At 47.1% G+C, this 20,263-nt stretch overlaps 12 non-coding genes across 12 annotated transcripts; all 12 read left to right on the top strand.

Annotated features, from left to right (window-relative positions):
* Nucleotides 1–1,845: 1,845 nt before the first annotated feature.
* trnag-ucc (transfer RNA glycine (anticodon UCC)) lies at nt 1,846–1,917 on the top strand. Its single transcript has one exon. It is a non-coding gene; the product is annotated as a tRNA-Gly (tRNA).
* Nucleotides 1,918–3,530: 1,613 nt separating this feature from the next.
* Nucleotides 3,531–3,602, top strand: trnag-ucc (transfer RNA glycine (anticodon UCC)). Its single transcript has one exon. It is a non-coding gene; the product is annotated as a tRNA-Gly (tRNA).
* A 1,601-nt stretch (nt 3,603–5,203) lies between these two features.
* Nucleotides 5,204–5,275, top strand: trnag-ucc (transfer RNA glycine (anticodon UCC)). Its single transcript has one exon. It is a non-coding gene; the product is annotated as a tRNA-Gly (tRNA).
* Nucleotides 5,276–6,873: 1,598 nt separating this feature from the next.
* On the top strand, nt 6,874–6,945 carry trnag-ucc (transfer RNA glycine (anticodon UCC)). Its single transcript has one exon. It is a non-coding gene; the product is annotated as a tRNA-Gly (tRNA).
* Nucleotides 6,946–8,547: 1,602 nt separating this feature from the next.
* Nucleotides 8,548–8,619, top strand: trnag-ucc (transfer RNA glycine (anticodon UCC)). The gene has a single exon. It is a non-coding gene; the product is annotated as a tRNA-Gly (tRNA).
* Nucleotides 8,620–10,219: 1,600 nt separating this feature from the next.
* On the top strand, nt 10,220–10,291 carry trnag-ucc (transfer RNA glycine (anticodon UCC)). The gene has a single exon. It is a non-coding gene; the product is annotated as a tRNA-Gly (tRNA).
* Nucleotides 10,292–11,894: 1,603 nt separating this feature from the next.
* trnag-ucc (transfer RNA glycine (anticodon UCC)) lies at nt 11,895–11,966 on the top strand. Its single transcript has one exon. It is a non-coding gene; the product is annotated as a tRNA-Gly (tRNA).
* Nucleotides 11,967–13,565: 1,599 nt separating this feature from the next.
* On the top strand, nt 13,566–13,637 carry trnag-ucc (transfer RNA glycine (anticodon UCC)). Its single transcript has one exon. It is a non-coding gene; the product is annotated as a tRNA-Gly (tRNA).
* A 1,218-nt stretch (nt 13,638–14,855) lies between these two features.
* Nucleotides 14,856–14,970, top strand: LOC127980507 (U5 spliceosomal RNA). Its single transcript, XR_008159529.1, has one exon. It is a non-coding gene; the product is annotated as a U5 spliceosomal RNA (small nuclear RNA).
* A 628-nt stretch (nt 14,971–15,598) lies between these two features.
* trnag-ucc (transfer RNA glycine (anticodon UCC)) lies at nt 15,599–15,670 on the top strand. The gene has a single exon. It is a non-coding gene; the product is annotated as a tRNA-Gly (tRNA).
* Nucleotides 15,671–17,283: 1,613 nt separating this feature from the next.
* Nucleotides 17,284–17,355, top strand: trnag-ucc (transfer RNA glycine (anticodon UCC)). The gene has a single exon. It is a non-coding gene; the product is annotated as a tRNA-Gly (tRNA).
* A 1,613-nt stretch (nt 17,356–18,968) lies between these two features.
* trnag-ucc (transfer RNA glycine (anticodon UCC)) lies at nt 18,969–19,040 on the top strand. The gene has a single exon. It is a non-coding gene; the product is annotated as a tRNA-Gly (tRNA).
* The last annotated feature ends 1,223 nt before the right edge of the window (nt 19,041–20,263 follow it).

Raw genomic sequence — 20,263 nt, 5'->3', positions numbered from 1 at the left:
ATTTAGCCGGATGGGAAGGCAGCGCTTTCTTGTACGTGACGGGATGCAAATTCTTGAAGGCTCTCTTTAGTGACGGGTCCAAACAAAGATCTCATCTGCTCCTCTAGCCCTATCGGCGACTCGTGCACTTCGAGCCTTCTTAGTGACGGCGCAAGTTGCTGACTGCTGACTGCGTTGGTGGTATAGTGGTGAGCATAGCTGCCTTCCAAGCAGTTGACCCGGATTCGATTCCCGGCCAACGCATGTCCTTTGGCTCGGGCTGACGTCGAAGCAGAACTCCTTCTGTGACCTGCGACTCCAACCAAACATTTTGGATGGATCATTCGGAAGACGAAAAGAACCAGCTCTCCCCGTCGGGGAATCGAACCCCGGTCTTCCGCGTGACAGGCGGAGATACTGTCCACTATACTAACGAGGAGCCGTGCATGCTGCCGTTTCTCCCCCAACTGACGGCACTGCACTGACATAACTAAACAATGCATGGCTTCTTCTGACGCAGACCCAGCCCTAGCACCGTAAAATTTCTGATGGACCCATCATTTGCTGAAGTCGCATAACACTTGGAACACTACCCGTAGCAGGGGTCATTGTTTGGACTCTTTTTTTTTTTTTTTTTTTTTTAAATTGCGCTTTAAACAGAAAGTATTGCGTCAATGCAACTGAACAACATTAATTAGGAACACAGTGCGTCAAAAAGCAAAATGACAGTTAAAGGCATTTCGTTATTGAACTCTTTGATGACATCATTCAGCTAAGTTCAGTTTAAATAGTATCTGTGCAATAATTTGCAATCAAGTCAACGATATCGCTGTACATGAAGTGTCCCCAGCTCCGCCTGCCAGAAGCGACAGAGGCAAGAAACCAAAACTCGATCGGTGAAAGGATGGAGAAAAAACCCGGTGAGAAACCAGGCTCAGTCGGGGAGACAGTTCTCCCCTTGTCAGACGAAACCAGTAGATCAGCTCCAGGCTGCAGGAATGTCAGACTGTGCAGAAGAATCATCTGTTTCCTGTGGTCTTGTCCAGGTGGTCTTTACAAGGGATTTGTATCTGCGGCTCATCTAGTTGTCACGGTCTCCGCTGTGTTTCTGGGCCATAGAGGTCCTTTCTAGGTGTTGATCCACCATCTTCTCTGGATACGGACTGGATCCGGGTGACTGAAGCGGATACAGACTGGATCTGGTGGCTACGGTGACCTCGGAATAAGGGATTTCTTTAAAAGACTTTTTTTTTCATATAAGATTTTATCCAACTTTTCAGATAGAGGCATGAGAAAGAGATTGCCTTGATTGGGCTTTTGGTTATTATAGGCACTCTCTGCGTTTGACCACTTCGTGTTTATTTAGCCGGATGGGAAGGCAGCGCTTTCTTGTACGTGACGGGATGCAAATTCTTGAAGGCTCTCTTTAGTGACGGGTCCAAACAAAGATCTCATCTGCTCCTCTAGCCCTATCGGCGACTCGTGCACTTCGAGCCTTCTTAGTGACGGCGCAAGTTGCTGACTGCTGACTGCGTTGGTGGTATAGTGGTGAGCATAGCTGCCTTCCAAGCAGTTGGAGAGAGCAGTGCGCATGTCCTTTGGCTCGGGCTGACGTCGAAGCAGAACTCCCTCTGTGACCTGTGCCTCCACCCAAAACTTTTGGATGGAATAATTTCGGATGGACCCATCATTAGCTGAAGTCGCATAACACTTGCAACACTACCGGTAGCAGGGGTCATTGTTTGGACTCTTTTTTTTTTTTTTTTTTTTTTTTAATTGCGCTTTAAACAAAAAGTATTGTGTCAATGCAACTGAACAACATTTATTAGGAACACAGTGCGTCAATAAAGCTACTGACTTCCGCCTGCGTTGGTGGTATAGTGGTGAGCATAGCTGCCTTCCAAGCAGTTGACCCGGGTTCGATTCCCGGCCAACGCATGTCCTTTGGCTCGGGCTGACGTCGAAGCAGAACTCCTTCTGTGACCTGCGACTCCAACCAAACATTTTGGATGGATCATTCGGAAGACGAAAAGAACCAGCTCTCCCCGTCGGGGAATCGAACCCCGGTCTTCCGCGTGACAGGCGGAGATACTGTCCACTATACTAACGAGGAGCCGTGCATGCTGCCGTTTCTCCCCCAACTGACGGCACTGCACTGACATAACTAAACAATGCATGGCTTCTTCTGACGCAGACCCAGCCCTAGCACCGTAAAATTTCTGATGGACCCATCATTTGCTGAAGTCGCATAACACTTGGAACACTACCCGTAGCAGGGGTCATTGTTTGGACTCTTTTTTTTTTTTTTTTTTTTTTAAATTGCGCTTTAAACAGAAAGTATTGCGTCAATGCAACTGAACAACATTAATTAGGAACACAGTGCGTCAAAAAGCAAAATGACAGTTAAAGGCATTTCGTTATTGAACTCTTTGATGACATCATTCAGCTAAGTTCAGTTTAAATAGTATCTGTGCAATAATTTGCAATCAAGTCAACGATATCGCTGTACATGAAGTGTCCCCAGCTCCGCCTGCCAGAAGCGACAGAGGCAAGAAACCAAAACTCGATCGGTGAAAGGATGGAGAAAAAACCCGGTGAGAAACCAGGCTCAGTCGGGGAGACAGTTCTCCCCTTGTCAGACGAAACCAGTAGATCAGCTCCAGGCTGCAGGAATGTCAGACTGTGCAGAAGAATCATCTGTTTCCTGTGGTCTTGTCCAGGTGGTCTTTACAAGGGATTTGTATCTGCGGCTCATCTAGTTGTCACGGTCTCCGCTGTGTTTCTGGGCCATAGAGGTCCTTTCTAGGTGTTGATCCACCATCTTCTCTGGATACGGACTGGATCCGGGTGACTGAAGCGGATACAGACTGGATCTGGTGGCTACGGTGACCTCGGAATAAGGGATTTCTTTAAAAGACTTTTTTTTTCATATAAGATTTTATCCAACTTTTCAGATAGAGGCATGAGAAAGAGATTGCCTTGATTGGGCTTTTGGTTATTATAGGCACTCTCTGCGTTTGACCACTTCGTGTTTATTTAGCCGGATGGGAAGGCAGCGCTTTCTTGTACGTGACGGGATGCAAATTCTTGAAGGCTCTCTTTAGTGACGGGTCCAAACAAAGATCTCATCTGCTCCTCTAGCCCTATCGGCGACTCGTGCACTTCGAGCCTTCTTAGTGACGGCGCAAGTTGCTGACTGCTGACTGCGTTGGTGGTATAGTGGTGAGCATAGCTGCCTTCCAAGCAGTTGACCCGGATTCGATTCCCGGCCAACGCATATCCTTTGGCTCGGGCTGACGTCGAAGCAGAACTCCCTCTGTGACCTGTGCCTCCACCCAAAACTTTTGGATGGAATAATTTCGGATGGACCCATCATTAGCTGAAGTCGCATAACACTTGCAACACTACCGGTAGCAGGGGTCATTGTTTGGACTCTTTTTTTTTTTTTTTTTTTTTTTTAATTGCGCTTTAAACAAAAAGTATTGTGTCAATGCAACTGAACAACATTTATTAGGAACACAGTGCGTCAATAAAGCTACTGACTTCCGCCTGCGTTGGTGGTATAGTGGTGAGCATAGCTGCCTTCCAAGCAGTTGACCCGGGTTCGATTCCCGGCCAACGCATGTCCTTTGGCTCGGGCTGACGTCGAAGCAGAACTCCTTCTGTGACCTGCGACTCCAACCAAACATTTTGGATGGATCATTCGGAAGACGAAAAGAACCAGCTCTCCCCGTCGGGGAATCGAACCCCGGTCTTCCGCGTGACAGGCGGAGATACTGTCCACTATACTAACGAGGAGCCGTGCATGCTGCCGTTTCTCCCCCAACTGACGGCACTGCACTGACATAACTAAACAATGCATGGCTTCTTCTGACGCAGACCCAGCCCTAGCACCGTAAAATTTCTGATGGACCCATCATTTGCTGAAGTCGCATAACACTTGGAACACTACCCGTAGCAGGGGTCATTGTTTGGACTCTTTTTTTTTTTTTTTTTTTTTTAAATTGCGCTTTAAACAGAAAGTATTGCGTCAATGCAACTGAACAACATTAATTAGGAACACAGTGCGTCAAAAAGCAAAATGACAGTTAAAGGCATTTCGTTATTGAACTCTTTGATGACATCATTCAGCTAAGTTCAGTTTAAATAGTATCTGTGCAATAATTTGCAATCAAGTCAACGATATCGCTGTACATGAAGTGTCCCCAGCTCCGCCTGCCAGAAGCGACAGAGGCAAGAAACCAAAACTCGATCGGTGAAAGGATGGAGAAAAAACCCGGTGAGAAACCAGGCTCAGTCGGGGAGACAGTTCTCCCCTTGTCAGACGAAACCAGTAGATCAGCTCCAGGCTGCAGGAATGTCAGACTGTGCAGAAGAATCATCTGTTTCCTGTGGTCTTGTCCAGGTGGTCTTTACAAGGGATTTGTATCTGCGGCTCATCTAGTTGTCACGGTCTCCGCTGTGTTTCTGGGCCATAGAGGTCCTTTCTAGGTGTTGATCCACCATCTTCTCTGGATACGGACTGGATCCGGGTGACTGAAGCGGATACAGACTGGATCTGGTGGCTACGGTGACCTCGGAATAAGGGATTTCTTTAAAAGACTTTTTTTTTCATATAAGATTTTATCCAACTTTTCAGATAGAGGCATGAGAAAGAGATTGCCTTGATTGGGCTTTTGGTTATTATAGGCACTCTCTGCGTTTGACCACTTCGTGTTTATTTAGCCGGATGGGAAGGCAGCGCTTTCTTGTACGTGACGGGATGCAAATTCTTGAAGGCTCTCTTTAGTGACGGGTCCAAACAAAGATCTCATCTGCTCCTCTAGCCCTATCGGCGACTCGTGCACTTCGAGCCTTCTTAGTGACGGCGCAAGTTGCTGACTGCTGACTGCGTTGGTGGTATAGTGGTGAGCATAGCTGCCTTCCAAGCAGTTGGAGAGAGCAGTGCGCATGTCCTTTGGCTCGGGCTGACGTCGAAGCAGAACTCCCTCTGTGACCTGTGCCTCCACCCAAAACTTTTGGATGGAATAATTTCGGATGGACCCATCATTAGCTGAAGTCGCATAACACTTGCAACACTACCGGTAGCAGGGGTCATTGTTTGGACTCTTTTTTTTTTTTTTTTTTTTTTTAATTGCGCTTTAAACAAAAAGTATTGTGTCAATGCAACTGAACAACATTTATTAGGAACACAGTGCGTCAATAAAGCTACTGACTTCCGCCTGCGTTGGTGGTATAGTGGTGAGCATAGCTGCCTTCCAAGCAGTTGACCCGGGTTCGATTCCCGGCCAACGCATGTCCTTTGGCTCGGGCTGACGTCGAAGCAGAACTCCTTCTGTGACCTGCGACTCCAACCAAACATTTTGGATGGATCATTCGGAAGACGAAAAGAACCAGCTCTCCCCGTCGGGGAATCGAACCCCGGTCTTCCGCGTGACAGGCGGAGATACTGTCCACTATACTAACGAGGAGCCGTGCATGCTGCCGTTTCTCCCCCAACTGACGGCACTGCACTGACATAACTAAACAATGCATGGATTCTTCTGACGCAGACCCAGCCCTAGCACCGTAAAATTTCTGATGGACCCATCATTTGCTGAAGTCGCATAACAATTGGAACACTACCCGTAGCAGGGGTCATTGTTTGGACTCTTTTTTTTTTTTTTTTTTTTTAAATTGCGCTTTAAACAAAAAGTATTGCGTCAATGCAACTGAACAACATTAATTAGGAACACAGTGCGTCAAAAAGCAAAATGACAGTTAAAGGCATTTCGTTATTGAACTCTTTGATGACATCATTCAGCTAAGTTCAGTTTAAATAGTATCTGTGCAATAATTTGCAATCAAGTCAACGATATCGCTGTACATGAAGTGTCCCCAGCTCCGCCTGCCAGAAGCGACAGAGGCAAGAAACCAAAACTCGATCGGTGAAAGGATGGAGAAAAAACCCGGTGAGAAACCAGGCTCAGTCGGGGAGACAGTTCTCCCCTTGTCAGACGAAACCAGTAGATCAGCTCCAGGCTGCAGGAATGTCAGACTGTGCAGAAGAATCATCTGTTTCCTGTGGTCTTGTCCAGGTGGTCTTTACAAGGGATTTGTATCTGCGGCTCATCTAGTTGTCACGGTCTCCGCTGTGTTTCTGGGCCATAGAGGTCCTTTCTAGGTGTTGATCCACCATCTTCTCTGGATACGGACTGGATCCGGGTGACTGAAGCGGATACAGACTGGATCTGGTGGCTACGGTGACCTCGGAATAAGGGATTTCTTTAAAAGACTTTTTTTTTCATATAAGATTTTATCCAACTTTTCAGATAGAGGCATGAGAAAGAGATTGCCTTGATTGGGCTTTTGGTTATTATAGGCACTCTCTGCGTTTGACCACTTCGTGTTTATTTAGCCGGATGGGAAGGCAGCGCTTTCTTGTACGTGACGGGATGCAAATTCTTGAAGGCTCTCTTTAGTGACGGGTCCAAACAAAGATCTCATCTGCTCCTCTAGCCCTATCGGCGACTCGTGCACTTCGAGCCTTCTTAGTGACGGCGCAAGTTGCTGACTGCTGACTGCGTTGGTGGTATAGTGGTGAGCATAGCTGCCTTCCAAGCAGTTGGAGAGAGCAGTGCGCATGTCCTTTGGCTCGGGCTGACGTCGAAGCAGAACTCCCTCTGTGACCTGTGCCTCCACCCAAAATTTTGGATGGAATAATTTCGGATGGACCCATCATTAGCTGAAGTCGCATAACACTTGCAACACTACCCGTAGCAGGGGTCATTGTTTGGACTCTTTTTTTTTTTTTTTTTTTTTTAATTGCGCTTTAAACAAAAAGTATTGTGTCAATGCAACTGAACAACATTTATTAGGAACACAGTGCGTCAATAAAGCTACTGACTTCCGCCTGCGTTGGTGGTATAGTGGTGAGCATAGCTGCCTTCCAAGCAGTTGACCCGGGTTCGATTCCCGGCCAACGCATGTCCTTTGGCTCGGGCTGACGTCGAAGCAGAACTCCTTCTGTGACCTGCGACTCCAACCAAACATTTTGGATGGATCATTCGGAAGACGAAAAGAACCAGCTCTCCCCGTCGGGGAATCGAACCCCGGTCTTCCGCGTGACAGGCGGAGATACTGTCCACTATACTAACGAGGAGCCGTGCATGCTGCCGTTTCTCCCCCAACTGACGGCACTGCACTGACATAACTAAACAATGCATGGCTTCTTCTGACGCAGACCCAGCCCTAGCACCGTAAAATTTCTGATGGACCCATCATTAGCTGAAGTCGCATAACACTTGGAACACTACCCGTAGCAGGGGTCATTGTTTGGACTCTTTTTTTTTTTAAATTGCGCTTTAAACAAAAAGTATTGCGTCAATGCAACTGAACAACATTAATTAGGAACACAGTGCGTCAAAAAGCAAAATGACAGTTAAAGGCATTTCGTTATTGAACTCTTTGATGACATCATTCAGCTAAGTTCAGTTTAAATAGTATCTGTGCAATAATTTGCAATCAAGTCAACGATATCGCTGTACATGAAGTGTCCCCAGCTCCGCCTGCCAGAAGCGACAGAGGGAAGAAACCAAAACTCGATCGGTGAAAGGATGGAGAAAAAACCCGGTGAGAAACCAGGCTCAGTCGGGGAGACAGTTCTCCCCTTGTCAGACGAAACCAGTAGATCAGCTCCAGGCTGCAGGAATGTCAGACTGTGCAGAAGAATCATCTGTTTCCTGTGGTCTTGTCCAGGTGGTCTTTACAAGGGATTTGTATCTGCGGCTCATCTAGTTGTCACGGTCTCCGCTGTGTTTCTGGGCCATAGAGGTCCTTTCTAGGTGTTGATCCACCATCTTCTCTGGATACGGACTGGATCCGGGTGACTGAAGCGGATACAGACTGGATCTGGTGGCTACGGTGACCTCGGAATAAGGGATTTCTTTAAAAGACTTTTTTTTTCATATAAGATTTTATCCAACTTTTCAGATAGAGGCATGAGAAAGAGATTGCCTTGATTGGGCTTTTGGTTATTATAGGCACTCTCTGCGTTTGACCACTTCGTGTTTATTTAGCCGGATGGGAAGGCAGCGCTTTCTTGTACGTGACGGGATGCAAATTCTTGAAGGCTCTCTTTAGTGACGGGTCCAAACAAAGATCTCATCTGCTCCTCTAGCCCTATCGGCGACTCGTGCACTTCGAGCCTTCTTAGTGACGGCGCAAGTTGCTGACTGCTGACTGCGTTGGTGGTATAGTGGTGAGCATAGCTGCCTTCCAAGCAGTTGACCCGGATTCGATTCCCGGCCAACGCATATCCTTTGGCTCGGGCTGACGTCGAAGCAGAACTCCCTCTGTGACCTGTGCCTCCACCCAAAACTTTTGGATGGAATAATTTCGGATGGACCCATCATTAGCTGAAGTCGCATAACACTTGCAACACTACCGGTAGCAGGGGTCATTGTTTGGACTCTTTTTTTTTTTTTTTTTTTTTTTTAATTGCGCTTTAAACAAAAAGTATTGTGTCAATGCAACTGAACAACATTTATTAGGAACACAGTGCGTCAATAAAGCTACTGACTTCCGCCTGCGTTGGTGGTATAGTGGTGAGCATAGCTGCCTTCCAAGCAGTTGACCCGGGTTCGATTCCCGGCCAACGCATGTCCTTTGGCTCGGGCTGACGTCGAAGCAGAACTCCTTCTGTGACCTGCGACTCCAACCAAACATTTTGGATGGATCATTCGGAAGACGAAAAGAACCAGCTCTCCCCGTCGGGGAATCGAACCCCGGTCTTCCGCGTGACAGGCGGAGATACTGTCCACTATACTAACGAGGAGCCGTGCATGCTGCCGTTTCTCCCCCAACTGACGGCACTGCACTGACATAACTAAACAATGCATGGCTTCTTCTGACGCAGACCCAGCCCTAGCACCGTAAAATTTCTGATGGACCCATCATTTGCTGAAGTCGCATAACACTTGGAACACTACCCGTAGCAGGGGTCATTGTTTGGACTCTTTTTTTTTTTTTTTTTTTTTTAAATTGCGCTTTAAACAGAAAGTATTGCGTCAATGCAACTGAACAACATTAATTAGGAACACAGTGCGTCAAAAAGCAAAATGACAGTTAAAGGCATTTCGTTATTGAACTCTTTGATGACATCATTCAGCTAAGTTCAGTTTAAATAGTATCTGTGCAATAATTTGCAATCAAGTCAACGATATCGCTGTACATGAAGTGTCCCCAGCTCCGCCTGCCAGAAGCGACAGAGGCAAGAAACCAAAACTCGATCGGTGAAAGGATGGAGAAAAAACCCGGTGAGAAACCAGGCTCAGTCGGGGAGACAGTTCTCCCCTTGTCAGACGAAACCAGTAGATCAGCTCCAGGCTGCAGGAATGTCAGACTGTGCAGAAGAATCATCTGTTTCCTGTGGTCTTGTCCAGGTGGTCTTTACAAGGGATTTGTATCTGCGGCTCATCTAGTTGTCACGGTCTCCGCTGTGTTTCTGGGCCATAGAGGTCCTTTCTAGGTGTTGATCCACCATCTTCTCTGGATACGGACTGGATCCGGGTGACTGAAGCGGATACAGACTGGATCTGGTGGCTACGGTGACCTCGGAATAAGGGATTTCTTTAAAAGACTTTTTTTTTCATATAAGATTTTATCCAACTTTTCAGATAGAGGCATGAGAAAGAGATTGCCTTGATTGGGCTTTTGGTTATTATAGGCACTCTCTGCGTTTGACCACTTCGTGTTTATTTAGCCGGATGGGAAGGCAGCGCTTTCTTGTACGTGACGGGATGCAAATTCTTGAAGGCTCTCTTTAGTGACGGGTCCAAACAAAGATCTCATCTGCTCCTCTAGCCCTATCGGCGACTCGTGCACTTCGAGCCTTCTTAGTGACGGCGCAAGTTGCTGACTGCTGACTGCGTTGGTGGTATAGTGGTGAGCATAGCTGCCTTCCAAGCAGTTGGAGAGAGCAGTGCGCATGTCCTTTGGCTCGGGCTGACGTCGAAGCAGAACTCCCTCTGTGACCTGTGCCTCCACCCAAAATTTTGGATGGAATAATTTCGGATGGACCCATCATTAGCTGAAGTCGCATAACACTTGCAACACTACCCGTAGCAGGGGTCATTGTTTGGACTCTTTTTTTTTTTTTTTTTTTTTTTAATTGCGCTTTAAACAAAAAGTATTGTGTCAATGCAACTGAACAACATTTATTAGGAACACAGTGCGTCAATAAAGCTACTGACTTCCGCCTGCGTTGGTGGTATAGTGGTGAGCATAGCTGCCTTCCAAGCAGTTGACCCGGGTTCGATTCCCGGCCAACGCATGTCCTTTGGCTCGGGCTGACGTCGAAGCAGAACTCCTTCTGTGACCTGCGACTCCAACCAAACATTTTGGATGGATCATTCGGAAGACGAAAAGAACCAGCTCTCCCCGTCGGGGAATCGAACCCCGGTCTTCCGCGTGACAGGCGGAGATACTGTCCACTATACTAACGAGGAGCCGTGCATGCTGCCGTTTCTCCCCCAACTGACGGCACTGCACTGACATAACTAAACAATGCATGGCTTCTTCTGACGCAGACCCAGCCCTAGCACCGTAAAATTTCTGATGGACCCATCATTAGCTGAAGTCGCATAACACTTGGAACACTACCCGTAGCAGGGGTCATTGTTTGGACTCTTTTTTTTTTTTAAATTGCGCTTTAAACAAAAAGTATTGCGTCAATGCAACTGAACAACATTAATTAGGAACACAGTGCGTCAAAAAGCAAAATGACAGTTAAAGGCATTTCGTTATTGAACTCTTTGATGACATCATTCAGCTAAGTTCAGTTTAAATAGTATCTGTGCAATAATTTGCAATCAAGTCAACGATATCGCTGTACATGAAGTGTCCCCAGCTCCGCCTGCCAGAAGCGACAGAGGGAAGAAACCAAAACTCGATCGGTGAAAGGATGGAGAAAAAACCCGGTGAGAAACCAGGCTCAGTCGGGGAGACAGTTCTCCCCTTGTCAGACGAAACCAGTAGATCAGCTCCAGGCTGCAGGAATGTCAGACTGTGCAGAAGAATCATCTGTTTCCTGTGGTCTTGTCCAGGTGGTCTTTACAAGGGATTTGTATCTGCGGCTCATCTAGTTGTCACGGTCTCCGCTGTGTTTCTGGGCCATAGAGGTCCTTTCTAGGTGTTGATCCACCATCTTCTCTGGATACGGACTGGATCCGGGTGACTGAAGCGGATACAGACTGGATCTGGTGGCTACGGTGACCTCGGAATAAGGGATTTCTTTAAAAGACTTTTTTTTTCATATAAGATTTTATCCAACTTTTCAGATAGAGGCATGAGAAAGAGATTGCCTTGATTGGGCTTTTGGTTATTATAGGCACTCTCTGCGTTTGACCACTTCGTGTTTATTTAGCCGGATGGGAAGGCAGCGCTTTCTTGTACGTGACGGGATGCAAATTCTTGAAGGCTCTCTTTAGTGACGGGTCCAAACAAAGATCTCATCTGCTCCTCTAGCCCTATCGGCGACTCGTGCACTTCGAGCCTTCTTAGTGACGGCGCAAGTTGCTGACTGCTGACTGCGTTGGTGGTATAGTGGTGAGCATAGCTGCCTTCCAAGCAGTTGACCCGGATTCGATTCCCGGCCAACGCATATCCTTTGGCTCGGGCTGACGTCGAAGCAGAACTCCCTCTGTGACCTGTGCCTCCACCCAAAACTTTTGGATGGAATAATTTCGGATGGACCCATCATTAGCTGAAGTCACATAACACTTGCAACACTACCGGTAGCAGGGGTCATTGTTTGGACTCTTTTTTTTTTTTTTTTTTTTTTTTAATTGCGCTTTAAACAAAAAGTATTGTGTCAATGCAACTGAACAACATTTATTAGGAACACAGTGCGTCAATAAAGCTACTGACTTCCGCCTGCGTTGGTGGTATAGTGGTGAGCATAGCTGCCTTCCAAGCAGTTGACCCGGGTTCGATTCCCGGCCAACGCATGTCCTTTGGCTCGGGCTGACGTCGAAGCAGAACTCCTTCTGTGACCTGCGACTCCAACCAAACATTTTGGATGGATCATTCGGAAGACGAAAAGAACCAGCTCTCCCCGTCGGGGAATCGAACCCCGGTCTTCCGCGTGACAGGCGGAGATACTGTCCACTATACTAACGAGGAGCCGTGCATGCTGCCGTTTCTCCCCCAACTGACGGCACTGCACTGACATAACTAAACAATGCATGGCTTCTTCTGACGCAGACCCAGCCCTAGCACCGTAAAATTTCTGATGGACCCATCATTTGCTGAAGTCGCATAACACTTGGAACACTACCCGTAGCAGGGGTCATTGTTTGGACTCTTTTTTTTTTTTTTTTTTTTTTAAATTGCGCTTTAAACAGAAAGTATTGCGTCAATGCAACTGAACAACATTAATTAGGAACACAGTGCGTCAAAAAGCAAAATGACAGTTAAAGGCATTTCGTTATTGAACTCTTTGATGACATCATTCAGCTAAGTTCAGTTTAAATAGTATCTGTGCAATAATTTGCAATCAAGTCAACGATATCGCTGTACATGAAGTGTCCCCAGCTCCGCCTGCCAGAAGCGACAGAGGCAAGAAACCAAAACTCGATCGGTGAAAGGATGGAGAAAAAACCCGGTGAGAAACCAGGCTCAGTCGGGGAGACAGTTCTCCCCTTGTCAGACGAAACCAGTAGATCAGCTCCAGGCTGCAGGAATGTCAGACTGTGCAGAAGAATCATCTGTTTCCTGTGGTCTTGTCCAGGTGGTCTTTACAAGGGATTTGTATCTGCGGCTCATCTAGTTGTCACGGTCTCCGCTGTGTTTCTGGGCCATAGAGGTCCTTTCTAGGTGTTGATCCACCATCTTCTCTGGATACGGACTGGATCCGGGTGACTGAAGCGGATACAGACTGGATCTGGTGGCTACGGTGACCTCGGAATAAGGGATTTCTTTAAAAGACTTTTTTTTTCATATAAGATTTTATCCAACTTTTCAGATAGAGGCATGAGAAAGAGATTGCCTTGATTGGGCTTTTGGTTATTATAGGCACTCTCTGCGTTTGACCACTTCGTGTTTATTTAGCCGGATGGGAAGGCAGCGCTTTCTTGTACGTGACGGGATGCAAATTCTTGAAGGCTCTCTTTAGTGACGGGTCCAAACAAAGATCTCATCTGCTCCTCTAGCCCTATCGGCGACTCGTGCACTTCGAGCCTTCTTAGTGACGGCGCAAGTTGCTGACTGCTGACTGCGTTGGTGGTATAGTGGTGAGCATAGCTGCCTTCCAAGCAGTTGGAGAGAGCAGTGCGCATGTCCTTTGGCTCGGGCTGACGTCGAAGCAGAACTCCCTCTGTGACCTGTGCCTCCACCCAAAATTTTGGATGGAATAATTTCGGATGGACCCATCATTAGCTGAAGTCGCATAACACTTGCAACACTACCCGTAGCAGGGGTCATTGTTTGGACTCTTTTTTTTTTTTTTTTTTTTTTAATTGCGCTTTAAACAAAAAGTATTGTGTCAATGCAACTGAACAACATTTATTAGGAACACAGTGCGTCAATAAAGCTACTGACTTCCGCCTGCGTTGGTGGTATAGTGGTGAGCATAGCTGCCTTCCAAGCAGTTGACCCGGGTTCGATTCCCGGCCAACGCATGTCCTTTGGCTCGGGCTGACGTCGAAGCAGAACTCCTTCTGTGACCTGCGACTCCAACCAAACATTTTGGATGGATCATTCGGAAGACGAAAAGAACCAGCTCTCCCCGTCGGGGAATCGAACCCCGGTCTTCCGCGTGACAGGCGGAGATACTGTCCACTATACTAACGAGGAGCCGTGCATGCTGCCGTTTCTCCCCCAACTGACGGCACTGCACTGACATAACTAAACAATGCATGGCTTCTTCTGACGCAGACCCAGCCCTAGCACCGTAAAATTTCTGATGGACCCATCATTAGCTGAAGTCGCATAACACTTGGAACACTACCCGTAGCAGGGGTCATTGTTTGGACTCTTTTTTTTTTTTAATTGCGCTTTAAACAAAAAGTATTGCGTCAATGCAACTGAACAACATTAATTAGGAACACAGTGCGTCAAAAAGCAAAATGACAGTTAAAGGCATTTCGTTATTGAACTCTTTGATGACATCATTCAGCTAAGTTCAGTTTAAATAGTATCTGTGCAATAATTTGCAATCAAGTCAACGATATCGCTGTACATGAAGTGTCCCCAGCTCCGCCTGCCAGAAGCGACAGAGGGAAGAAACCAAAACTCGATCGGTGAAAGGATGGAGAAAAAACCCGGTGAGAAACCAGGCTCAGTCGGGGAGACAGTTCTCCCCTTGTCAGACGAAACCAGTAGATCAGCTCCAGGCTGCAGGAATGTCAGACTGTGCAGAAGAATCATCTGTTTCCTGTGGTCTTGTCCAGGTGGTCTTTACAAGGGATTTGTATCTGTGGCTCATCTAGTTGTCACGGTCTCCGCTGTGTTTCTGGGCCATAGAGGTCCTTTCTAGGTGTTGATCCACCATCTTCTCTGGATACGGACTGGATCCGGGTGACTGAAGCGGATACAGACTGGATCTGGTGGCTACGGTGACCTCGGAATAAGGGATTTCTTTAAAAGACTTTTTTTTTCATATAAGATTTTATCCAACTTTTCAGATAGAGGCATGAGAAAGAGATTGCCTTGATTGGGCTTTTGGTTATTGGTGGACCGAGAGGACTTTTTTGAGTTTTACTCCTCCCTTTTGGAGTGGGGGGGGGGGGGGGGGTGCTGACTAAACACATGTGGGCAGGCATTGTCACCCTTGATGACCCTTGGCGAGCGTAGTAGTTTAACAGAGGCAGCGCACAGGCCCGAGGGTTTGGAGACACAGCTCGAGTTTCTCTTCATTGTCGCATAAATCTTTCGCCTTTTACTAAAGATTTCCGTGGAGGGGAACTTTTGCGAGTGACCTGTATTTTTGGGTGCTCTGCTCACAGCAGAGCTACATCGAAATGTCAAGAGCAGAATCAGTTTGACCGTCCGGCAGCATGCTGCGAGAGGGCTTGCCACTGGTCATCGTCTGAATAGGCACTCTCTGCGTTTGACCACTTCGTGTTTATTTAGCCGGATGGGAAGGCAGCGCTTTCTTGTACGTGACGGGATGCAAATTCTTGAAGGCTCTCTTTAGTGACGGGTCCAAACAAAGATCTCATCTGCTCCTCTAGCCCTATCGGCGACTCGTGCACTTCGAGCCTTCTTAGTGACGGCGCAAGTTGCTGACTGCTGACTGCGTTGGTGGTATAGTGGTGAGCATAGCTGCCTTCCAAGCAGTTGACCCGGATTCGATTCCCGGCCAACGCATATCCTTTGGCTCGGGCTGACGTCGAAGCAGAACTCCCTCTGTGACCTGTGCCTCCACCCAAAACTTTTGGATGGAATAATTTCGGATGGACCCATCATTAGCTGAAGTCGCATAACACTTGCAACACTACCGGTAGCAGGGGTCATTGTTTGGACTCTTTTTTTTTTTTTTTTTTTTTAATTGCGCTTTAAACAAAAAGTATTGTGTCAATGCAACTGAACAACATTTATTAGGAACACAGTGCGTCAATAAAGCTACTGACTTCCGCCTGCGTTGGTGGTATAGTGGTGAGCATAGCTGCCTTCCAAGCAGTTGACCCGGGTTCGATTCCCGGCCAACGCATGTCCTTTGGCTCGGGCTGACGTCGAAGCAGAACTCCTTCTGTGACCTGCGACTCCAACCAAACATTTTGGATGGATCATTCGGAAGACGAAAAGAACCAGCTCTCCCCGTCGGGGAATCGAACCCCGGTCTTCCGCGTGACAGGCGGAGATACTGTCCACTATACTAACGAGGAGCCGTGCATGCTGCCGTTTCTCCCCCAACTGACGGCACTGCACTGACATAACTAAACAATGCATGGCTTCTTCTGACGCAGTCCCAGCCCTAGCACCGTAAAATTTCTGATGGACCCATCATTAGCTGAAGTCGCATAACACTTGGAACACTACCCGTAGCAGGGGTCATTGTTTGGACTCTTTTTTTTTTTTTTTTTTTTTTTAAATTGCGCTTTAAACAAAAAGTATTGCGTCAATGCAACTGAACAACATTAATTAGGAACACAGTGCGTCAAAAAGCAAAATGACAGTTAAAGGCATTTCGTTATTGAACTCTTTGATGACATCATTCAGCTAAGTTCAGTTTAAATAGTATCTGTGCAATAATTTGCAATCAAGTCAACGATATCGCTGTACTTGAAGTGTCCCCAGCTCCGCCTGCCAGAAGCGACAGAGGCAAGAAACCAAAACTCGATCGGTGAAAGGATGGAGAAAAAACCCGGTGAGAAACCAGGCTCAGTCGGGGAGAAAGTTCTCCCCTTGTCAGACGAAACCAGTAGATCAGCTCCAGGCTGCAGGAATGTCAGACTGTGCAGAAGAATCATCTGTTTCCTGTGGTCTTGTCCAGGTGGTCTTTACAAGGGATTTGTATCTGCGGCTCATCTAGTTGTCACGGTCTCCGCTGTGTTTCTGGGCCATAGAGGTCCTTTCTAGGTGTTGATCCACCATCTTCTCTGGATACGGACTGGATCCGGGTGACTGAAGCGGATACAGACTGGATCTGGTGGCTACGGTGACCTCGGAATAAGGGATTTCTTTAAAAGACTTTTTTTTTCATATAAGATTTTATCCAACTTTTCAGATAGAGGCATGAGAAAGAGATTGCCTTGATTGGGCTTTTGGTTATTATAGGCACTCTCTGCGTTTGACCACTTCGTGTTTATTTAGCCGGATGGGAAGGCAGCGCTTTCTTGTACGTGACGGGATGCAAATTCTTGAAGGCTCTCTTTAGTGACGGGTCCAAACAAAGATCTCATCTGCTCCTCTAGCCCTATCGGCGACTCGTGCACTTCGAGCCTTCTTAGTGACGGCGCAAGTTGCTGACTGCTGACTGCGTTGGTGGTATAGTGGTGAGCATAGCTGCCTTCCAAGCAGTTGACCCGGATTCGATTCCCGGCCAACGCATATCCTTTGGCTCGGGCTGACGTCGAAGCAGAACTCCCTCTGTGACCTGTGCCTCCACCCAAAACTTTTGGATGGAATAATTTCGGATGGACCCATCATTAGCTGAAGTCGCATAACACTTGCAACACTACCGGTAGCAGGGGTCATTGTTTGGACTCTTTTTTTTTTTTTTTTTTTTTTTAATTGCGCTTTAAACAAAAAGTATTGTGTCAATGCAACTGAACAACATTTATTAGGAACACAGTGCGTCAATAAAGCTACTGACTTCCGCCTGCGTTGGTGGTATAGTGGTGAGCATAGCTGCCTTCCAAGCAGTTGACCCGGGTTCGATTCCCGGCCAACGCATGTCCTTTGGCTCGGGCTGACGTCGAAGCAGAACTCCTTCTGTGACCTGCGACTCCAACCAAACATTTTGGATGGATCATTCGGAAGACGAAAAGAACCAGCTCTCCCCGTCGGGGAATCGAACCCCGGTCTTCCGCGTGACAGGCGGAGATACTGTCCACTATACTAACGAGGAGCCGTGCATGCTGCCGTTTCTCCCCCAACTGACGGCACTGCACTGACATAACTAAACAATGCATGGCTTCTTCTGACGCAGTCCCAGCCCTAGCACCGTAAAATTTCTGATGGACCCATCATTAGCTGAAGTCGCATAACACTTGGAACACTACCCGTAGCAGGGGTCATTGTTTGGACTCTTTTTTTTTTTTTTTTTTTTTTTAAATTGCGCTTTAAACAAAAAGTATTGCGTCAATGCAACTGAACAACATTAATTAGGAACACAGTGCGTCAAAAAGCAAAATGACAGTTAAAGGCATTTCGTTATTGAACTCTTTGATGACATCATTCAGCTAAGTTCAGTTTAAATAGTATCTGTGCAATAATTTGCAATCAAGTCAACGATATCGCTGTACTTGAAGTGTCCCCAGCTCCGCCTGCCAGAAGCGACAGAGGCAAGAAACCAAAACTCGATCGGTGAAAGGATGGAGAAAAAACCCGGTGAGAAACCAGGCTCAGTCGGGGAGAAAGTTCTCCCCTTGTCAGACGAAACCAGTAGATCAGCTCCAGGCTGCAGGAATGTCAGACTGTGCAGAAGAATCATCTGTTTCCTGTGGTCTTGTCCAGGTGGTCTTTACAAGGGATTTGTATCTGCGGCTCATCTAGTTGTCACGGTCTCCGCTGTGTTTCTGGGCCATAGAGGTCCTTTCTAGGTGTTGATCCACCATCTTCTCTGGATACGGACTGGATCCGGGTGACTGAAGCGGATACAGACTGGATCTGGTGGCTACGGTGACCTCGGAATAAGGGATTTCTTTAAAAGACTTTTTTTTTCATATAAGATTTTATCCAACTTTTCAGATAGAGGCATGAGAAAGAGATTGCCTTGATTGGGCTTTTGGTTATTATAGGCACTCTCTGCGTTTGACCACTTCGTGTTTATTTAGCCGGATGGGAAGGCAGCGCTTTCTTGTACGTGACGGGATGCAAATTCTTGAAGGCTCTCTTTAGTGACGGGTCCAAACAAAGATCTCATCTGCTCCTCTAGCCCTATCGGCGACTCGTGCACTTCGAGCCTTCTTAGTGACGGCGCAAGTTGCTGACTGCTGACTGCGTTGGTGGTATAGTGGTGAGCATAGCTGCCTTCCAAGCAGTTGACCCGGATTCGATTCCCGGCCAACGCATATCCTTTGGCTCGGGCTGACGTCGAAGCAGAACTCCCTCTGTGACCTGTGCCTCCACCCAAAACTTTTGGATGGAATAATTTCGGATGGACCCATCATTAGCTGAAGTCGCATAACACTTGCAACACTACCGGTAGCAGGGGTCATTGTTTGGACTCTTTTTTTTTTTTTTTTTTTTTTTAATTGCGCTTTAAACAAAAAGTATTGTGTCAATGCAACTGAACAACATTTATTAGGAACACAGTGCGTCAATAAAGCTACTGACTTCCGCCTGCGTTGGTGGTATAGTGGTGAGCATAGCTGCCTTCCAAGCAGTTGACCCGGGTTCGATTCCCGGCCAACGCATGTCCTTTGGCTCGGGCTGACGTCGAAGCAGAACTCCTTCTGTGACCTGCGACTCCAACCAAACATTTTGGATGGATCATTCGGAAGACGAAAAGAACCAGCTCTCCCCGTCGGGGAATCGAACCCCGGTCTTCCGCGTGACAGGCGGAGATACTGTCCACTATACTAACGAGGAGCCGTGCATGCTGCCGTTTCTCCCCCAACTGACGGCACTGCACTGACATAACTAAACAATGCATGGCTTCTTCTGACGCAGACCCAGCCCTAGCACCGTAAAATTTCTGATGGACCCATCATTTGCTGAAGTCGCATAACAATTGGAACACTACCCGTAGCAGGGGTCATTGTTTGGACTCTTTTTTTTTTTTTTTTTTTTTAAATTGCGCTTTAAACAAAAAGTATTGCGTCAATGCAACTGAACAACATTAATTAGGAACACAGTGCGTCAAAAAGCAAAATGACAGTTAAAGGCATTTCGTTATTGAACTCTTTGATGACATCATTCAGCTAAGTTCAGTTTAAATAGTATCTGTGCAATAATTTGCAATCAAGTCAACGATATCGCTGTACATGAAGTGTCCCCAGCTCCGCCTGCCAGAAGCGACAGAGGCAAGAAACCAAAACTCGATCGGTGAAAGGATGGAGAAAAAACCCGGTGAGAAACCAGGCTCAGTCGGGGAGACAGTTCTCCCCTTGTCAGACGAAACCAGTAGATCAGCTCCAGGCTGCAGGAATGTCAGACTGTGCAGAAGAATCATCTGTTTCCTGTGGTCTTGTCCAGGTGGTCTTTACAAGGGATTTGTATCTGCGGCTCATCTAGTTGTCACGGTCTCCGCTGTGTTTCTGGGCCATAGAGGTCCTTTCTAGGTGTTGATCCACCATCTTCTCTGGATACGGACTGGATCCGGGTGACTGAAGCGGATACAGACTGGATCTGGTGGCTACGGTGACCTCGGAATAAGGGATTTCTTTAAAAGACTTTTTTTTTCATATAAGATTTTATCCAACTTTTCAGATAGAGGCATGAGAAAGAGATTGCCTTGATTGGGCTTTTGGTTATTATAGGCACTCTCTGCGTTTGACCACTTCGTGTTTATTTAGCCGGATGGGAAGGCAGCGCTTTCTTGTACGTGACGGGATGCAAATTCTTGAAGGCTCTCTTTAGTGACGGGTCCAAACAAAGATCTCATCTGCTCCTCTAGCCCTATCGGCGACTCGTGCAC

The sequence above is a fragment of the Carassius gibelio genome, chromosome B19 (assembly GCF_023724105.1).
Source record: "Carassius gibelio isolate Cgi1373 ecotype wild population from Czech Republic chromosome B19, carGib1.2-hapl.c, whole genome shotgun sequence".
Taxonomy (NCBI): domain Eukaryota; kingdom Metazoa; phylum Chordata; class Actinopteri; order Cypriniformes; family Cyprinidae; genus Carassius; species Carassius gibelio.
Note: the sequence above shows the minus strand (reverse complement) of the source record. Positions and strands in the feature narration are given on the sequence as shown.